Here is a 19,553-nt window from a genome sequence, read left to right on the forward strand (position 1 = left end):
AGGCATTGGCTTTGGGGCAGCCGCTCTGGAAGTAGAACCGGCCCTCCTGACAACTGAATTAGCACTGCCTTATTATCTGGTCGTAAATTATGTTTAGACTGCAGCTCCAGGGCTCAGATGAAATAATCCCTTTTGTCTCCACAGTTGTCCTGTGTCCCTGTAGGAAGAGACGATGCCCTCTTTCTTTTTCGTTTTAACCTTTGTGTTCAGTTCTTGTTCCTGCACTTTCCAAGGGATAGACCTTTTATTCCTTGTTGTTGCATCTGAATACCACGGGGAATGGTCTTTGTAGTGTTTCTAGAATTACTCCAAACAGGAAAAAAAGAGGAGGCTGCTGATGGTAGTATGAGATTTCTAAGTGAGAGGCTTGGCCTCGAGCATTAGGTTAAGGATCTGAACCTCGGAAGATTTCATTAAGCGAAACCACTGGTTTTTTGCAGATACACCCGACCTGAAATGATCCATCTGTGGGAAAAGTGAAGAGAGAATTGTTCCTGGTGATGTGCCCAAAGAGATTAATTGACCTCCCCATGGTTTAGGTCAAGGTTGTATTGTTATATAAGAAACAATATGGTGGAGTTCATATATCCTTAAGGCTAATTTGTGAACTCAACCATGTTGAGTAACACAATATCTGCACATTGTTTTACTTTGCCTGCACAACACTATTTAGGGTGATAATGCAGTCTTTAAGAAGGCTTGTAAGAAACTCTGCATCCAAGTGTGTTCCCCTTTCTTTTACCAGCCAGTCTTGGTTGCGATGCTAATCCGTACAGTGAAACTCTCAGCACATGATTTGGCAAGACTGTGCATTGATCAGGGACACACCTAACTTACCTATACTATCTTCCAAAGGGAGAGGGAAGAACCAGCGTCAGTGCCTCTAATTTGTTTACCTGCATGCTCAGTTCTATTGAGTGCCTGCTGTTTTTGCAGAACCATCAGATACCCTTTGCAAATACAGTGGTGATTTCTGTTAGGCCAAACAGCATTTAACTTTTTGTATATGAGCTTTTGAGTTATACAGTAATCATTTAAGGTACACGAGTTCGAAAAAGAAAAACAGATGAAAACTCAAAAGCTGGTGCATGTCTGAGCTAGATGTAAATCTATTAGTTGAACAATGGAGTAGAAATGTTTAAATAGGGACTCTAGATTAGATTACAGGCTTCTTTTTTTTGCTTTCCTTTTCTTTCCTTTAGACTGCTTTCTGGACAATGCGGTCATGTTTCTTGCTCCTTCTCACTTTGTAAAAGTCTACAACTTCACTTAAGAAATATTTTGCAAACTGTTGGCTTATACCAGTTGTGATTTGGAGGGGGGGATGAAATTTGGGTTTTATTTATTAGCCTGGCTGTCGACTACCTTTTGTGTGGCTCCATATGGCTTTGATCATGGGTGGGCAACATGCGGGCCTGTTTGATAGCCCCACCAAATTTCATCAGTGTGCAGGGGTGAGGAAAAAAATGCATTTTCCCTTTAAAACAAGGCGCACAGGGAGTGCGCACCTTGCTTTAGTGCAAAGCCGCACTTGCCCAGGGGTCTTCTGAGAATGTCATTTTGCATTGAAACAAGGTGCAGTCTCCCTGTACATCTGGTTTTAAATGGGAAATACAGGTTTTGTTTCTTGGTGCCGAATTGCCAGCAAAATTCTGCAGTGGCAATTTTGGAGGCGGGGATGTGGCCCCTGGTGAGTTCTGGGGGTGGAAATTCTCCACCTCCACCCCCGGACTCTCTAACGTTTCCCTGCCCCTAGCTAATTGTTCTTCATCCAGTCAATCAGGGCTGGGTTCCAGCTTAAACTAAGGCGGGTCATAACAACAGCACTATCACCCTAAGATGCTTGGTAAAAAAAAATTAAGAACCTGGTCCCCAAATGCATGCTTGAGCTAAAGGTGGGGCTTGGATCTGAAAACGCAACTGGACTATGTGCCACAATCACCCTTCCCCAAATCCAGCCTATGTATGCATTTATAGTAGCTGAAAACCACTTGATACAATAAAATCTCTATTGGTTTACACCAGCCTTCTTCAATGGCTGACTGGGGATTATGGGATTTGTAGTCCCACACATCTGGAGGGCGCAAGTCTGGTTTACACTAAAATGCATATGTTTTACAAGAAGAAAACTATATAAAAATAATAAATAATTTAAAACATTACAGCAGTAAAACACAGCAATGTCACAGCCCATTACAGGCCAGGCAAAGTCTGTGTAAACAGATAGGTTTTCAAGAGGCGTTTGAAACTTGCTGCAGTTTCTGGCTCTAATCACATGTGGGAGAGTGTCTAGAGGATGGGTGCCACTACTGAGAAGGCCCACTTCTGTGATATTGCCTGGTGACATTCTAATGGTTGTAGAACGACCCACAAGGCCTCCTCTGAAGGTCTCAGAGGCCGGCTGGTTAGGTATAGGGGAAGGCAATCTGCTCGGTATCTTGCTCCTGAGTTATTTACGGGTGGATGCCAAGAAGATTGTAACATGGCTGGGGGTATGTGTGTCCCTCTCCTGCTGAACACCCCCCCCCCCCAGTTTGCTGAATTGGGTATATCCTGATCAAAAATGAACTGAAACAAATTTCTTGTACGTTGCTAGCCCGAATTCAGAGGGGTTTGAGCTCAACTCATTATGGGTTGTGAATTTCTGAATTGTGTGTGTGTGTGGGGGGGGGGTTGTATTCCACCTCCATCTTCAGTTTCTAAATTCAACACGTGCTTCCAATTTTAAAGTAGGCCTCAGCTGTCAGAATCTGGGATGGGGTGGGGTGGAACGGATGCTCCATATAGCCTGTTGTCTTTCTATTCCATATATTCTCCATTCCACCTTCCTCCTTTGTTGAAAAGGGCAGCAGGGTGACGTAGGTGATTCTTACAGAAACTGCAGAGGTCGTTGCTGAGCATTGCGGAGTTCCCTGGTTGACAGGAAACCACCCACAGCAATGCTAGCAAAAAGGTCCAGCTGTTGGCCCAGCCCAAGGGAAGCTCATGTTTTATCCATTAGCAGTGCGGAGTTTCTAAACTTGTTTACATTTGGGGGAGCAATTATGGAAGTAACTGCTCGGAGAAGTCAAAGGATAACATGGGTTTGCCGGTTCTATTTTGTTTTTTTGTTTTTGTTTTGTTTGTTTTTAATGTGAAGTGAAAGGCAAAATGCATTCATAACCAAGCTATTTCCCAGACAGAAGAGAGAACATTGTGTCTTAGCAGACTGGGTGGGGAAATTGTTATATTTGAATAAAGAAGCCTACGCTATGAAAAACAAAACAAAAAATAGCTTTCCTTAGATTTTATCACCATACAATGAAAGGTTGTGTATGCGTGTGTGTTCATATCTTTCTGTTTGTCCCAGCCAAGTGTTCTTTCTAATAGCCAAGATACCTTCTGTACTGAAAGTTCTTGCCATTAACGCCAAGGAGGAATACCATCTGCAAAGGAGCCAGTGTTGAGCAGCATTGAAATGAGGTGCAAGAGAGCGCAACGTTACACCCCCATAAGTGGAAACCCACAAAAAGTGGGTGGGGAGGTTGAAACAAAGAGATGCTGCCAGGCTGCCTTTTAAAGTCTTAGGGAGCCTGCCTCTGTATCACTTCTAAGCTGACTGATGGCTCAGGCAGCCGTGATGCTCATTGTATCAATGCAAGTAACAGGTATGATTTTTGCAATATAAATAGCAGCTGTGGTGATGCCTGCGCAGCCTCCAGACTGGGGGCAGGGGGTAAGTTTAACTCTTCCTGCCACAGCCCTGACCAACATCACCGCTCACCTTGAAATGCAAATAGCAGCTTCAGAGAGGCAATTCTTGTCAGGATCATGGCAGGGAAAGAAAGAGTTACCCTTCCATGTGGTCCTGCAGCTGCTATGCACATGACAAGCAAGTGCATGTTAATTGCAGTTGCGGCAGCACTGTTGGGTCTAAGTTGTCCCTGAGGGGGCTGTGTAGCCTTTGGGTAGCATAGAAGGATGGCGCTTCGCATTAGACAGCTGACTAATTCATCTCCTCAAAGAATTTGGATCCTCAAACAACTTCTTCTCCTCCTTGCTTCTCATTCCTGTCAAGATGGGCTTGCTTATCGCCCGCTTCTCCACTTCCCCTTCTTGCTGTCTGATTACCCATGTTCTGGTACTGGGTACCTAGTAATGGACCATTCAGAAGGAATTTTTCACACAGCATTTGCTTTGACAGTACCTTTCCCCATCCAGACTAGCCAGAATCTAACTCCAGCCACTTCGGCTCTTTCTCGTCCTCTGCCTTCTGTCTTCCGCTACCAGCTCCAGGCATCCTTCCGCAGGAGTCTCCCTCTGAAACTCTCCTGCTTTGCTTCAAGTGGCCATGCTCAGAGCTTGCACATGGTAGAATGGAGCCAGAGCTGTACTGGGGAACCTTTGGTGACTGTATGTGTGTTGTCGCCTTTTGGGGACTGCAAGGGAATTTTTAAAAAGTACGGGTGCAATCCTATTGGGATAGGCAGTCACCTCCGAACTCGGAGGAGACCACCTATCCAATGCAGGGCGGGAAAAGCATGGAGGGGATCGTTCCCTCCGCGCATCAGCCACCCTGCATTCATGGCATTGAATGCTGAAAGCGGCTGTCTATCCATGGTAAGTCGGAGTGGGGGGGGATGGATGCCGGACAATGCATAGGAAGTGTTGGAATGGCACTTCTGCTCACCCCGGCACACCCCCAGGAACGGCCCGTTTTCGCCACTCCATGCTCCTCTTCTGAGTGCGGGGCTGTTCTGCGCTGCCTACGAGGCAACGCAGGAGGGGATGGAGGTTGGTTCCCTGGGAACCGACCTCGGAGCACGGGCTCCGAGGTCGATTCCCAGGAGCCCACCTATCCTATGGCCATCTAGCCACTGGCTAGCAGCCATAGGATTGCGCCCCAAATAAAACAGGGGTTTAGTAATCCATGTTTAACAGGATGTAAACCATTTGATTGCCTTTGTTGTTGCTGTTGCTGTTGCTGTTGTTATATTTCTATACCGCCCCATAGCCGAGGCGCTCTGGCAGGTTTACAAAGATTAAAAACATTGAACAGTAAATTACAGTAAAGAAACAAATATTAAAGTACAGTGTAGCAGTTTTAAAACCATTTACATGATAAAACACACAAACAAACAGTATACACAAAGACAGCATATATCTAAAAACAACATTTAAGTTGGAAGGGTTTACTATCGTTGTCAGGATGACTGCAAAACTGCCCTGAGTGCCATTTTTTGGGTAGAATGGTGGGGTATATATAAAATAAACAAATAAAAAAAAAAAAACCCACCCACCCTAAAAAACCTCCAGGATGATGGCCTGCTGATTTAACTTCTTAAAAAAAAACAAACAAACAAGGCATTTTAAACATATTTTTTAAAGTTTCCATTCTGTAGGATAGCCTCCCCTGACTTGTTGCCCTCTACATGTGCTGGACTACAACTCACACCATCCCCAGCCAGCACTGCCAATGGTATAATGGGGTCTGTAGTCCAACACATCTGGAAGGCACCATGTTGGAGAAGGCTGCTACACAAGATTTGATTTTGAAGAACAAACATACTGGCTGATTATTATTTTTGCGTATAGTTTCCTCTCTTATAATCTGAAGCCCATAGCCTTTTGTCCCCTAAGAAGCCGTTCAGTGCTCAGGCAGTCCCGCTTCGAGGAATTTATTGCGCATTATGGCCTCAGTGCATGTCATCTTGCACATAACCAGGATTCCCCTCCCAACCCCCACTCCTTGCCCATGAAAACGCCTGTTTCTGCAAGGAAGTGAGACGTGGATGTTCTTTCCTGGATCAAGGGCAGAGGACGCCAAGTGAGTTCAGAAGCAAGTGAGTTCAGAAGCAAGTGAGTGAATTTATTGTAAGAAAAGGGGCTGAGTGTTCTCTATGTCTGTATTTGCATGATGCAAGCAGAAAACGTTATAAGAGCTTCAGAGTTCAGCATTTCAAGAATCTCAAGGTACTTTTTAATTAAGGCCACGTTTCCAGCCTTTATAGTTTATTTAGGGTGCAGTCCTATGCATGTTTAGAAAGAAAGAAAGAAAGAAAGAAAGAAAGAAAGAAGAAAGAAAGACCTACAACTCCCAGCATTCCCCACCCAACATGGCTGGCTGGTGAATACTGGGAATTGTAGGACTTTTTTTCTGTCTAAACATGTATTGGATTGTGCCCTTATTTGTTATAAAAACATATGCTCTGCTGTTCTAATACACGTGTGTTGCTCAAGGCAGCTTTCAGTAATCAAAATCACAGTAGTAAAATACAACAGCGTTTGGCTGGATCCAGAGCTGAGTCTCCCCCCTCCTCTCCTCACCAGCCTCCACAGCCCCCCCCCCATGCTTCCCTGAGGGTCAGATGGGGTGGCCTGTGGGCTCAGGGAGAAGGGGGAGATGCTGGGAAATCGCACAGGGCCCTCCACTGTGAGTGGAGCAGAAGGTGCCTCTGCCCAACAATCCGCATTGTCTCCCACTTCTTCCTGAGTCCTCCTGTGCCAAAGGGATGCCATCTATTTCCAGTCTGCATCGGGTTTGCATGTGTTCTACTCTAAATCACTTCCATCCCATTTTCTGCCCCCAGCCAAAAAAAAAAATAAAAATAAGCCAATATTTGCATTTAAATTGTACACATGTCACCCTAAAAACACGCTTTTCTGTATGCATTTCTCAAGCTGAGAACTGCAACGGAGAATTTGGAGAGGTGCTCAGCCCAAAGCGTACCTGCATTCCAATACCCATATTTGTCTGAAAAGTGCAGATTGGGTTAGTTTGCTTGAAAATGTGGACCGAGCGACCGAAATTCTCCAATATCCTTGCTACCTAGTGCAGCATCCTGTCTCCCATGGTGGCCAACGAGATTCCTTATGGGAAGGCCACAAGCAGGACCCAAGGGCAACCTCCTTCTCCCACTGTTGTTCCCTAGCGACTGGTACTGAGAGACACACAGCCTCTGATTCTGGAGCTAGCATGCAGCTGTGGTAAATTCTGACCATGTATTAGGCTTGTAAATAATTTCTTCCATCCATCCTTGCTTCTGCTGTAAGGCTTCAGAGATGCATAAATGAATGTTCCAGGCTCTTGGGGTATGCAAAATCCCAATCAGTATTCTCTGATATTCGGGGGGGGGGGGTGTTTTTGTTTTTAGCAGCACCTGCTTAAATGTGTGAGAGCATATACTCTGATCTAGAAATGTCTCATGTGCATGGTGCAACAGCTAATTTATGAACTGCTTAGATACTGTGCAGGACTTCTGTTTATATAGGCAAAGCACACATGGCTCTTCTCAGATATAATGATTTCTCCAAGGCTAGCAGAACATACACAGAGGCGTATTTCATGTCAATATACACTGTGCTTCCCTTTGGTTTTCTCCCTAATTCTCCTCCTCCTTCTCTACCATCCTCCAAGTGCTCTAAAAGATTCCCACCTTAGAGTGAGGATCAGTTGCTCTAATCACACAATTAATTATCTAGGCATGACCAGGCTGTATAGAAATAAGAAATAATAGAAGTAAGTTGTGCTGCTCTCCGAAGAGATCAGTCTTTTCCACGCTTTAAGGAGAAGTGAGTGGGCTAGCTGGTCATGGTGGTACTGGTAAGGCCTTCTTCCGGTGGTGGTGGTCATGGTGAAAGGTGGGTGAATCTGTCAGTTTTGCTTTCTCCCGCATTCTGTTTAAAAAAATAAATCTCAAGTTCATTTTGTCTTGTTTATGACAAACTTTGCGACTTTGGGGAAGTTCTTATCAAAAAGATGACCTGAAGAAGAATTCTTGCTTGTCCCTACTTCTGTGCATGGTGGAACAGTTACCGTGAAACAAGACTGAGCAAAATGTTTCATCCATATTAAGGCCTCAGTCATTCCTTTATTATATCACCCACTAGTGCTGAAGGGAAAGAGAGGGGGCACAGGGGAAAAAGTCTTTTTTTTATTATGAAGCCCATTCCATTTCAATGCATTGTTAAAAATTATTATGAAGCCCAATGCATGTCTTTCTTCGAGGCAGTCTTGAATAACAAATTTCAGCTTGGTATCTATACACCAGCTTTTCCCAACCTAGTGCCCTCCAGATGTATTGGACTACAACTCCCAGCACCCCCTGGCCAGCATGGACTACAACTCCCAGCATCCCTCACCATTGGCTATGCTGGCTAGGGCTGTTGGGAGTTGTAGGGAAAAAAACCAGGAGGGCCACATGTCTCCCACCCCTGCAATAAAGCCAGTAATGGCTTTCATTTTGTCACCTGGTAACTTCATTGTGACAGATGTATCAACTCAGTTTTAAAACACGCACACACCATTCTTTCTGAGGACACACTGAATGGTCAGGGAGATACTATGTTCAAATGAATGTGGTGTGTCCCAGGTCACTTGTTACTTTTCCGTCACAGTAAGAGTGTGGGGAATGGCATGTAGGCACTTGAGACTTATGCTAGGGGAATGCTCTGCAGAATGTAATGGCCTTCGTATGTCTTCTAAGGATATTGGCATCCTTTCACCTTTTCCCTTCCGATGAGGAAATGTCTGTCTAAGGAAAAAACACAGGGGTACTTAACTCACAACAACCCTATGAGATAGGCTGAGGAACTAAGCTGATTGCTTCCTCCAAGCCACCCAATGAGATATAAACTCTGAACTCCCAGGAACCTCACCAGCTCTTTGAAGCTTCATCCATAATCATCCAACATCAGAACTCCATTCAGGCTGGTTTTTCTGTCTTCCCCAAGTGAAATATAGATAGAGATGTACGTAGATCAAGGGTGGGGAATATGTGGCCCTCCAAAAGTTGTTTGACTACAACTCCCAGCATCGCTCACCATTGACAATGTTGGCTGGAGCTGATGGGAATTGCAATCCAACAACATCTGGAGGGTCACATGTTTCCCTCCCCTGAGATAGATGGATACACAGTAGCTCCTCATTCTGTTGGGGTGCTAGCTAATGCAGAAGATGAGAGCGGCCAATGACCTTGAAAATGAAGGTAACATTTCCAGAAGGAAGTAATAGACTTCCCAACATTTCCAGAAACAGTATAGTTGAATTAAGTAAACAGGAAGTTCTGTTATTGATCTGGGCTCAGAGGGCACTAAGAGTAAGTTTGCACAGCCAGTGTTTGTGTTTATCTTTCTGTGGTTTGTTCTGAGTTTGGCAGGAGACATAACAACTTGATTCTTTCTTTAAATGTGAATGGGAGCATCTGAAGGTTGCCATTTTTCAAAACCTGGCTTCACACACAGAGCTTAGCCCATAGGGTCAGACTGTGGGTAGCGACACTGGTAGCGACACCTAGGGATGTCAGAGAAATCCGCCGCGGACTCAAATGAGGCTGGATTCTTTGGAATCCGGCCTCCGGAATCTGCGGCATAATGCTCCACTTACATCCGCTCCAGGAGGATTCTGGCCAGAACGGCACTCCAGCTCCAGAGTGCTGGTGATACAGTAATGGCGGCTGCCATTACCGTATTGCTGGGAGGAATACGGCCGCAAATGGTGTAGTGGATGCCACTTGCAGCCATAAAGCGCTGAGTTTAACCTAAATGCAGCCGTAAACGGCATTTATACGCCATTTGCGGCTGTGTTTTTTCCTGTGATAGACTAGCCTATCGCAGCCATCATTCCTGTTTTCCTGTTTTTTCCTGTGATAGGCTAGCCTATCGTCAGCGCTCTGGAGCCCTAGTGCCGTTCCAGCCTGAATCCTCCTAGAGCTAAGCGCAGCGGTACGGAGCAGGAATGAGACTCTGTGGAATCTTCGTGGAGCAGAGCCGCTCTGGAGGATTCTGGGGGGGAGGAACGGGTTGCCTCCCCCCTGGGCAGATTCCCCACTGGAACAGAAGGTGGGGAATCCCTACATCCCTAGCGATGCCTAGTGATGGAACACAGCATTACAAGTCTCACGCCTAAAGAGAAGGAGGAGGTGCTTCCAGAAGAACTACCCAAAATTATCTGTGATGGGGTGGGACAAACGTTTTCAGTTCTATGAGACCAGACTGCTGAACACACTGCATGTAAAGAAGAGTTTACTGGAGAGAGCTAGCTGCATTATCTGTAAGGATCTTTGGGAGGCAGGGAGACCACTAAAAAATACAGCTGGAGATATGTCCTCAGCCACATGAGCTTATTACAAATGATCAAATACCCATGTGGAATACAGCTAAGGGAAGCAACCCTATGTGGTTCTTTGACTTCATAAACTTATCATAAGGGGGCGTTTCAGAAGATGTCACTTATTGCAGGATTGTGTTTTGTGCTGTCATCCAGCATATTCTCATTTATAATATTGTAGCCATATATACAGACCATTTCTTTTTTAATTTAGACTCATATCAGTCTTTTGATACAGGTTTTCTTTAGGGAGGTATGAGAATTTCAGTTCATAAATCACTCAAAATGCCCCATTCTCAATCCAGAAGGCAAATGTAAGCACATGATCTCAGAAAATGTTCTCACATTCCCAGATGTGCTTTCACATTCACAAAATACGCACTTCTAAAAATGTGCACTTTTAAAAATGCACACTTTAAGAAATGCACACTTTTAAAAATGCACAATTTAAAGTGCATTTTTCAAGGTGCATTTTTCAAACTGCAAATGTAAAATTCACATTTTCATGCTTTAACCAATGGTGAAAAGTATGCACTTTTAAAAATACCCACAGTAAGAAATTCACACTTTTAAAAAAGCACAATTTTTCAATGCACAATTTAAACTGTGCTCTTTTTTTTTAATGTACGCTTTTAAAAATTCGCATTTTCATACTTTAGTCACTGGGAGAAAAGTGTACACTTTGGGGAAATGTGCACTTTTCTGGTTTGAAATGTGCACTTTTCCCGCTTGAACGAACAGAAAAAGCAGGTTGTAACCAAGAATGGAAGCAAGTCAAACCAAGCTTTGAAGTGAAGTTTGGAGAATTTCATCAAGCTCAAGCATCCCTGGTTCACCCATCCCTAGTTTTTTTTTTCTTTTTGCAAAAGGGGGTAATAGAAGCTGAGTGACAGTGACTTACCAAAGGCCACAACCAGCAACCCTAATGGCTAAAGTAGGATTGGTGAGGTGAAGTCTGGAATCCAGTCGCTTAGGATGCAATCCTATGCATGTTTAGACAGAAGTGAGGCCTGTAACTCCCAGCATGCCCCCCCAGCCAGCCATGCTAAACTTTGGACTTCAACTCTGATCTGCCCTAGTCAGCATGGCCAATCGTCAGGAATGCTGGGAGTTTTCATCCAAAACACTGGGAGGACACCGAGTTGGAAAAGACTACATTGTAAATATAGTGTAAATTTACAAGTTTTTCCTTTGCTCTCGGGTATTTTCAGCCATCGCTGAGAGAAAGCATTCTCAGCAGTGAACTGAGGCATCAGCTATAGTTCCTTCAATTCCTTTCAGAAGGGTATGGCTGTTAAATTTGTATAAAACAGAAACTGCCAGTTTCTGTTAATGTTTCATTCTACAGGATTTGGTACTTTATCTTCATCACATGCATGCATGGCTCATTGTTTTTGACAGTAGCAAATTGGGTGATGTTTTAACATTTGCACAATGTTAAAGATGCTAGACGCAATGTAAGAGTTTGCTGAAAATTAACTGTGCATACTTTTAAACTCTAACCACCGCCACCCTGAACCCTAACTCTAGGCCTGTACTTTTCAAGACTCTGCTTGTTCTTTCATCACAAGAGGTCAGTCTCAATCTGTTCTAGGATCTCTGCCATAATCCTGTAATTCTAATTATAAATCTCTGAAAGTCAGAAGAGTTATATAACTCCTTCTCAACTTGTTGAAACGTCCCAAAGACCTACGTCATGTTGCAGGGAAAACATCTTCCAGTCCAGTAAAGGCACATGGGAAACATCAAAACAAGGAGGGTTTCAGTTTGAAAAATCTAATTTGAGAACAGTGCAGTTGGTAAAAATACACCCTGAGAACACTCAGCCCTAAAAGGACCTCATTTCCTTGAATTAGGAGGCATTAGAGTGCAGGACCCTGCCAATCTTGACATCTCATGGCCAAATGCATAGTGTGCCAGCAGTGGCATGAAATGTCGATCTGGCAGTCTTAGGGCCATGGCTCAGCACCGTGGTGCAGTGCAGTCATGATACATCAGTGAGACACCAGTGATACATCAGTGTTTCCCACAGTAAACATGTTAGGCGTGGATGACCTTGCCCTGGTTCAGATATGTTCCAATCACTTAATGCAGGGGTAGGCAATTTCCCTCAAATTGAGGGCTGCATAGGGTTTTGGGTGGGTGGTCAGGGGCCGCACCTCCCTGGGCATGTACACTTACACATCACACATATGCAAAGGTATCACACACACACACACACACACACACACACACCCTCTTTCCATGCAGCATTGGGCTCCTGCCAACCCTCCCAACAGCTGGGCTAGTGGGAGCTCTGTGCTCCAGGGTGGGGTTTTTAGCAGTGGTGGGTCTTTTGGGCAGCAACACTGGTGGCAGAGAGGGAACATGTGTAGGGCTGCACAAACAGGCATGGAGGGTCGCATGTTGCCCACAGGCCGTATATTGCCCATGGGCCACATGTTGCCCATCCTTGACTGCATGTTAAGGAGATCAGGAGTGGCCCATTGGCTGCTGTACCTCTTTTCTAGAAATGGGTGAGTAGCCTGGGGCTCTCCCTGAAAAACCAGCTGGGTCCTTCAAGCAAGTGCTTGAGCACTGGAAAAATCTCAAGGGCTTTTTCAAGGATCCGCAGGGCCCGTTTGAAGGGCCAGGCTCCCTCTGCCACCTGGTACGTTGATCCCCTCCTCCAAGGGGGGAAAAAACTGGCCTTGGGAAGGGAGTCAATGTAGCCTGACAGGCAGCTCCTTTGAGGTTGAGGGAGGCCCAGTGGAAAGTAGTTCCTTCCTGACATGCTGCCAGTGTAATGATGTTGGCAGAATCCTTTCCTGTCAATGAGAGGCCCAATGGTCTGCATAGTTCAACCCGCATGTGGCAGATGCAGGACCACTACACTGGCAGTTCACTTTACTTGTGGCTAGAGATGTCCATCGCGGGGAAATCCAGCCCGTTTTGGGCTTGCAGGATTTCCCCAGCACCCCTGGCTCAGCTTGCATTTGCGAGCCGAGCCATGGGCTTTTTCCTGAAATCCGGGAACTTTTCTTGGTTTTTCTTTTCATAACTAGCCATTTGTGTAATTTGCACAAATTTCAGCCAAACTTTGGGAGATGACGCAACTTGCAGCTGCAATTTGAGCAAGTTGCTATTTACCTGGGGGGGGGTGGAATCCACGAGCTGGTCCGACTCAATACAATCAAATTGAGTCAGCTCGCAGGGAGGCAGACTAAAGTCTGAGGGTCTGAACTGCTGAAAGGAATCTTTCTCCCAGCCCGGGACAGATTCCTCCAACATCCCTACTTGTGGCCAGGAGGCCTCTCTTGTATTCAAGGGAGTCATCTACTGCCTCAATCCCCTTCCCCAAAGTAAGTTTTGTCCCCAATATAGTAGGTAGCAGGAAAAATGGAAGCTTCAAGCAGAAACAAAGTAAAGACTTGTTTGCGCTCAAGAATTCGAGGAGGGATGTTCACATGGTCAAGCAAATAGGGATGTCGGAGAAATCTACCGTGGAACCAAAGAAGTTTGGATTTTTATTAATCCCACCTGCGGATTCCACAGGGGAGCAGCTTTTCCCCTGTTGGGCAGATTCCAGAAACTTGCAGACCATTTTTCTAACCTTCAGGAATTTTGCACACATTCTGCAAATTTAAAAGAAAATAAAAGAAAAAAAATTGACAATGTTCATTTCCCCCATAGGCTAAAGCATGAAAATGCACGTGGGGGGGGGGGATTTCAGACTTTTGTCTGAATTTGCCCATTTTTGCATATGTGAATTTGTGCAAATTCAGAAATTTTAAAAAATCCAGTTCCATCAATGGGCATGCAAAAGATCCTGGACTCAATCCCTGGCATCTCCAATTAAAAGGATAGCTGGTGGTGGGAGAGACCTCTTGTCCCAGACCCTAGAGATCCATTGCCAATCAGGGCAGACAGTATTGGAGAAAATAGGCCAGTAGACTGACTAGGTATAAAGCAGCTTCATAAATCATGATTTTAGGATGGGGCTATAACTTAATGGTGGAGCACATAGTTTGCATGCAGAAGGTCTCTGGTTAGGTCCCTGGAATCTCCAGTTAAAGAGATTTCAAGTAGTAGGTGATAGGAAAGAACTTCTCTGCCTGAGACTCTGGGCTCCTATTGCCTGTAGGAATAGACAGTCCTGGGCTGGATAGACATATAGTCTTACCTGCTATAAAGCAGCTTCCTATGTTCCAATTCATTCTGAAAACCTGGGTAAATCAGGATTCCTGGGCATGTATTCATGGTAGGGTTATCCAGCACAAGTAAATCTGGCCCTTTTGGGGCCTAACAGATCCCCACGATGGACCTGACTTGCCTTGCATTTGCGAGCCAAGCTGTGCATTAGCTCCCAAAATCTGGGAACGTTACCTAGGGGGTCTTGTGCAAAATCACGGGCCGATTTGTGCAAAATGGTGGCCCTAAATAGCTCAATATGTGCAAAATCGTGGTCATAAATGGTCTAATTCGTGCAAATTAGACCATTTGCAGCTGTGATTATGGAGAAATTGCACTATCTATGGCCACCGTTTTGTGCAAATCACAGGTTGTGCAAAAACACACACACCCAAAAATCCGTAAGTTGGCTGGACTCATCATGTGATCAGACCAAGTCGCAGATGACTGAGCCAGAGTCTGGGAGGCTGAGCCAGCAAAAACCCACTGAGCTCCACCCCGCAAAGGATTCCTCTCACATCCCTAATTCATGGGTGAAAATGCAGGTTTCCTACCTATACTTTAGATCAGCCTTCTCCAACCTGGTGCCTTCCAGATGTTCTGGACTACAACTTCCAGTAGCCATGCTGGCTGGAGGGCAACGGAATTGTAGTCCACATCTGGAGGGCACCAGATTGGGGAAGCCTGCTTTAGATTTGTATCCATAGCAGTTGTGTCTGCCACAGGATGTATGGGTCTGCCCTTAGATGCAGTGGAGGCTGAAGGCTCCAATTTTGATAGGACTGTGAATCCATTCTGACTTTCAGTGAGAACCAGCCATAAATACGCAAGCATCCCCTGTTTGAAGTCCCGAATGTGAGCACGAGCACGTGTCAGCCAAAAATGCTCCTAAATTGCTGGACGTGTGCTTGCATTCCATTTGCCCAACTTTCCCAGTTCAGTTTTGCACAGATGTCCTGATCTGCAGAAATTTCCCCCTGCAGACCAAAGGTCCCACTTTAGGTTATGGAGGAAAGTTGCACAAATTAGGAAATTCTGCAAGTTTCACGTTTGATCACTGCTCGATTTAGGCCATTTTCCCTTTCTCTCAGAGCGAGTAGAGATCACAAACACGAACAGGAATTGGGCCTGAGGTGAGCGGTGAGACAAGATTCAGAGAATTCTAGCCATGTCAAATGTCACTCATTCACCTGTCCCTAAGCGTGTTCACTTACCAGCAAATAAAATAAATAAATATGACCTCTTAGCAGATAACTCCAGTAAGATCTGAACTCGTGCTCAGAGTGCAGCAGAAACTGCAATGTTCTGTTCTTTTAAAAATGCCCTGCCAATTCCTCATAATATGGAAGATCTGGTTTTCTGAACAGTTGAACCTTTCTACCTGCCCTTTCGCTTATTGCGGGGGGAGCGGGCTTTTAACAAATCTGTGAAACAGGTTGTACTTTTGAAGAAAGGGCATCATTACAATTACACAACTACTCACACACCCTATTCTCTCTTTCCAGTAGCCCAGCTAAGGCTTGGTGGGCAATCAGTCATTCAAAGTAAATGTTACAGTGTTTGGCTGAAGCTCTCTTTTGCCCCCAAGAAACCCATAGATATCTTGTTCTATGTAAGAGTTGTAGTTTCTCAGTCTGTGGTACATTTTCTAGAACTCTCAGTTCATTTCCTTATACTGATGTGAACAGCAGTTACTAATTTCCAGTAATTGCCATGAACTAGATTCTCATTTAGGTTAATCCCCTATGGTTTTCCCAGCATCCTTCTGCTAAAGCTCTGTTTCCTGTGCTGAGGATCTGACTATGATTGTTGTTGTTCAGTCGTTCAGTCGTGTCCGACTCTTCGTGACCCCATGGACCATAGCACGCCAGGCCTTCCTGTCCTGCGCTCTCTCCCGGAGCGTGCTCAAGTTCATATTCATCTGACTATGATAATACAGAATATATCCCCCCCCCCCCGGAAGCATGAATAAACAAAAACAAAAAACAAATGGGTCTCCCTCCTCTGCTTTGTTTTCAAGGGTCACGTCGTTACACAAAACTGAATGATTTCCATTAAAGTAACGCAGTTTCTTTCCAAATATATTTTTAGGGGCATTGTTTTGTATAGTGTAAAACACAATTAAAGTTTGATAATATCAGAAAGAGAGCTGTGCCAATGAATTTTTTTTTAAAAAAAGTGAAAACTCGCAAAAGGTGCACGAATCTTTATTTCTTGCAGGAATGTCATGTAATTGACCCAGTGTGCCTTTTTGACATAACACTAAACTATGATTTGCACCATGCAATCTGCTTCCTTTTTCCTCCTCTGCTGCAAATGTGAGGAGGAGATCAGAATTTTTCTTTTTCCTTCTAAACTAAGCAGAATTCCTTTTTTACAACCACACTTGGGGAACTATGGTTAGTTTAAATTATAGTTTAAATTATGCTTTGTCAAACAAGCCAGGATCAAACCATGGTTTATGATCGTGACTTGTTAACTATCCATGGTTTAACATCCCCCCAGTTTGGACATAACAAGGCATTGTGATTAGTTTAAAAGCAGAAGCAAAACCTTCCAACCCTAGGGATGTACGAAAATCACTTACCTTTTCACAGATTGTGTTCATGGTGGGGGGGAGGTGCTCCGTCCCTCCCACTGGAATCCTCGACGGGAGGGAGGCAATCTGGTCCTCCCCCCCGGAATCCTTGATGGCTGGCTCTGCTCCGTGGCAGCTCTGCGGAGCAGCCGGGCAGGGCCATCCACAGCCGGATTTCCGGCCACGGACTGGCTGGTGCGGACGCAAATGGCAGCCGCTGTAGCAGCCGCCATTTGCGTCCAGCGAGGGAGCCATGATAGGCTACGCAAGTCTTTACGTAGCCTATCATGGCTGGGTAAAAAAAAAAAGGCGTACACAAATGGTGGCGGCTACGGCAGCCACCATTTGCGTTCCTTTTTTATTTGCTGTTTTAGCCTACGTAAATATTTACGTAGCCTAAACAGGTGAATAAAAAAGGAACGCAAAAAGCGCCCACTATGCTATTTGCGTTCCCCCTTTTTTTCGCCATAATAGTCTACGTAAATATTTACGTAGACTAAAACGGCGAAAAATAAGGAACGCAAATGGCGGCCGCTGTAGCCGCCGCCATTTGCGTACGCTGTTTGGTTTTGGTTTTTTTTTAACCTATATAAAGACTTACGTAGCCTATCACGGCAAAGACCAGAATGCAAATGGCGGCTGTGGCAGCCAGTTGAAAGACCAGCCGCTGCCGGAGCCACTGCCGGAGCCACCACCGTCCGGAACATCCGCCCCAGGTAAGTCTCGTCCCGGGGGGAATCCACGGGGGGGGGGGCAGGCCGTTCTGCCATGGATTTTGGGGGGCCGAATGCCAGTGTATTAGGCCTCACTGAAATCCGTGGCAGAATTCTCCGCTATCCCTATTCTTTTCCACCCACAGTAAAGGAGGAAGCAAGCGAGTGAGCCTGAAGCACATTCCTGTAGCGCTAAACCATGATTTAGGCCAAAGGTTTCAAACTTCAGACCTGCAGGCCAAATCTGGTCTTCCTGGAGTCCCAATCTGGCCCTCCAGGGTTCCCCAGATGGCTGGACCCTAACCCTTCCCCTGGCCCCATTTCTAAAGGTTGAAATGTCTCTTTAAAGTTTAGTTACAGCAATAAGAGCTTTAAGCTAAAATATGCTGGTATTTTTTTGTATTTTTGCCTTGCCCTTTTTGCCTTTGGCCCCCCCTACCACTGGAATGTGGCCCTTGAGAGCTTCTCTGAAACTGAATTCTGTCCTCAGGCTGAAAAAAGTCCAACACCCCCAGTTAACATGCCAAATAGCCCTATGTGCTTTGAGCCAGAAGGGCTCTTCATCAGAGCAAGCCTTCTAATGTACTTACTAGTAGATTGCAGTGTAAAACACTTCCTGATAGCTTGAAGGTCCTCTTAATCAGAAAAGTGAGCTGGGCTTTCTAGACATAGACTTCCCGCATAATGACAGCCCAGACTATCGGTCAAGTATGGGTTGTCGTTGAATCATGGGTTGTCATTGAGTCATGGTTGTTGTTGAATTAAGGATTGTCATTACGTGAGAACCCTGCAGTAAGGTTTAACTATGGGTTGTTAACCACAAGCAACCAAGTTCACGACCCAACACCAGACCATGGGTTCTTTTCCTGGATTGTTTGTGGTTACATCCAATAGTTAAATCATAGTGCAGGATTCGTACATAACCACCACCCATGATTCAATGACAACCCATATTCAAGCTTCTGGGTTGCCATTATGTGTGAACCAGGCCATAATGGGAACACATTGCAGTTTTCCCAGCAAAGAAGACTGGTGTAGAAAAAGAAGAGTAGGTAATTTGGAAGTCTGACCTGCTGTGTCACTAAAGCCTATGCAACCTGTGCATATCTTAGGCTGCAATTCTGTACATACCTGGGAGTAAAGCCTGCCTCAGTGGGACGTAGCTCTGAGTGGACACGTATTATTTATTAAATTTATTTATTAAATTTCTTAATCGCCCATCTGGCTGGTCACCCAGCCACTCTGGGTGATGTACAGCAGTACAAACAAAATAAAACAGTAAAATTAAACATTAAAACATAATTTTCTAAAAATACCCTAACCCACCCCAAGTGCTTGCCTGAACAACCAAGTTTTCAGTGCGTGGTGGAAGCTCATTAAAGAAGGGGCATGGTGGGGTTCCCTAGGGAGGAAGTTCCACAGAGTGGGGCCACCATAGAGAAGGCCCTCTCCCTCATCCTCACCAGCCTAGCTGTCCTGGGTGATGGGACAGAGAGAAGGCCATCCTAGGCGGATCTTGTTGAGTGGCCCGTCTGGTGTTGCTGGAGGCACTCCTTGAGATGGGCTGGACTAGAACCATATAGGGTTCTAAAGGTCAAAACCAACACCTTGAATTTGGCCCAGAAAACAACTGGTAGCCAGTGCAGCTCCTTCAGCACCGGAGTGATATGTTCACACCAGTGCCTGCCTTTAATCAGGCAAGCTGCTGCGTTCTGCACCAGCTGCAGCTTCCGAACTGTCTTCAAGTGTAACCCCACATAGAGCGCATTACGGTAGTCTAGACAAGAGGAGACCAGGGCATGTACTACCGATGGGAGTAGATGGTCGGGAAGGTAGTGGCACAGCTGCCGTATCAGATGGAGTTGCTACAGTGCTGTCCGGCTCACAGCTGACACCTGAGCCTTCATTGTAGACTTCATGGGAGTCTACAATGACCTCCAGGCTGTGGACCTGGTCTTTCAAGGGTAGTCGTACCCCATTCAACATCAGGTCAACATCCCACAAC

The 19,553-nt window shown here is 45.3% G+C and overlaps 1 protein-coding gene across 8 annotated transcripts in view; it reads left to right on the forward strand.

Annotated features, from left to right (window-relative positions):
* Positions 1 to 19,553, forward strand: part of PRKCE (protein kinase C epsilon) — a 498,772-nt gene that overhangs the window by 378,525 nt on the left and 100,694 nt on the right. The window lies entirely within an intron of this gene.

This window comes from Heloderma suspectum, chromosome 1 (assembly GCF_057233095.1).
Source record: "Heloderma suspectum isolate Gila_16-S chromosome 1, 16-S_ref, whole genome shotgun sequence".
Taxonomy (NCBI): domain Eukaryota; kingdom Metazoa; phylum Chordata; class Lepidosauria; order Squamata; family Helodermatidae; genus Heloderma; species Heloderma suspectum.